Genomic DNA, 2,332 nt, shown 5'->3' with positions numbered 1-2,332 from the left:
CTGCGCTTAGAACTGTACCCACGGAATACGCGCGATATAAGCCTCATATTGATTGATATTGATTGATTGTTCTTAGATTTTGTATTGGTCCCTCCCGTTTTTGTCCAATTTTGAGGGTACCCTTATTTGAGCAGCGGTCACGTAATCCGAAAAGGTGATTCAAAAATCCAAGTGAACGGCCTTAACTGGCATAGGAAGTTTGAATGAAATGACAGCAGTACGTTTTTCAGAAAATGTTTTGCCAGATCTGTACTAACGCATATTTATGGAGTTATTCTATGCGATGTGACAATAATGTTATTATGAAAGGCTCAGAGTGTTTCACGAAGTCGGCATTGCTTTGACATGAGTGCTCCAGGGATTATCCACACTTTAGGTATGTGTGTGTGTGTGTGTGTGTGTGTACCCCCGTTTCCACAGGTTTGGTTGCCTAAATCACCATAAGGCAACCATCCACACGTGGATGGCAACCTAAACTCTGGATGGCAACCTAATTGTGTGGATGGTCGCTTCATTTAACACCGTTAAATTGACTTTTTTGACGAAAAGAATGTCATAACAATGTTCAAAATGACATTCTTTCCGTCCTCTATAGGCGACGAAATAGGTCAAATTTTGTGCATTTTTTAGTGCAAAATTCTTCGATGCCGGAGCGAGTACTGCACCCAGTGCTGTTGTAGTGCAAGTGCACTAGAAAGGCACTACACCCAGTGCCGCCTCTTAGGTAACCATCCACACTTTAGGTACGTGTGTGTCTGTGTGTGTCTGTGCGTGTGCGCGTGTTTGTGTGTGTGTGTGTGTATGTTTGTGTGTGTATGTGCGTACGTGTGTGTGTGTGTTTGTGCGTGTGTGTGCGAGTGTGTGTGTGTATGTGCGAGTGTGTGTGTGTATGTGCGTGTGTGTGTGGTTGCTCGTGCGTGCGTACGTCTGTCTGTCTGTCTATATGCATGTTTCTGTGCGCCTGGATGTGTCTTTAACTGTTCACCATTGTCTTTTGTCCCTCTCTGACAGTCTGCCTGATTGACTGTCTGTGTATGTGTGTATACCTTTTACATAGTCATGACTTTTGGACCTCATATTTCAATGACAATGTCTACTTCCTTTTTACATTTAGTCAAGTTTTGACTAAATATTTTAACATAGAGGGGGAATCGAGACGAGGGTCGTGGTGTATGTGTGTTTGTGTGTGTAGAGTGATTAAGAGTAAACTACTGGACCGATCTTTATGAACTTTTTCATGAGAGTTCCTGGGTATAATATTCATAGACTTTTTTGTTCTTTTTTTCTACAAATGTGTTTTGTTTGTTTGTTTGTTTGTTTGCTTAACGCCCAGCCGACCACGAAGGGCCATATCAGGGCGGTGCTGCTTTGACATATAACGTGCGCCACACACAAGACAGAAGTCGCAGCACAGGCTTCATGTCTCACCCAGTCACATTATTCTGACACCGGACCAACCAGTCCTAGCACTAACCCCATAATGCCAGACGCTAGCGCCTAGCGGCGCAGCCACTAGATTGCCAATTTTAAAGTCTTAGGTATGACCCGGCCGGGGTTCGAACCCACGACCTTCCGATCACGGGGCGGACGCCTTACCACTAGGCCAACCGTGCCGGTACCGATGAATGTCTTTGATGACGTCATATCCGGCATTTTGTAAAAGTTGAGGCGGCACTGTCACACCCTCATTTTTCAATCAAATTTCTTGACATTTTGGCCAAGCAATCTTCGACAAAGGCCGGATTAAAAACAAGCTCTGAAAATTAAAAATATAAAAATTATGATTAAAATTAAATTTCCGAAATCAATTTAAAAGCCATTTCATCTTATTCCTTGTCCGTTCCTGATTCCAAAAACATATAGATATAATATATTTGGATTAAAAACACGTTCAGAGAGTTAAAAAGAATAGAGATACAGAAAAGCGTGCTATCCTCCTCAGCACAACCGCTATCGCGCTTTTCTGGATTGTTAATTTCACTGCCTTTGCCACGAGCGGTGGACAGACGATGCTACGAGTGTACGGTCTTGCGGAAAACATGCAATGCGTTCAGTTTCATTCTGTGAGTTCGACTGAGCTTGACTAAATGTTGTATTTTCGCCTTTCGCGACTTGTTTCTCGATACCTTTGATGAATTTATGTCTGCAAACGAAGAGTTGATACATGAGTGACATCTTACTTACTTAGGCCCTTTGCCCATAGCGGAGCATAGGCCATTGACGACATTTCTCCATCGCACCCTGTTCCTGGGCTGTTCTTTCTGCTTCTTTGCCTTGCCTCTTCAGTTCTGCCTCTGTGTCACGCCTCCAGCTGTTTCTCGACCTCCCTCTC

The sequence above is a fragment of the Littorina saxatilis genome, linkage group LG3, assembly GCF_037325665.1.
Source record: "Littorina saxatilis isolate snail1 linkage group LG3, US_GU_Lsax_2.0, whole genome shotgun sequence".
NCBI lineage: Eukaryota > Metazoa > Mollusca > Gastropoda > Littorinimorpha > Littorinidae > Littorina > Littorina saxatilis.
This window is presented reverse-complemented; position numbering follows the sequence as displayed.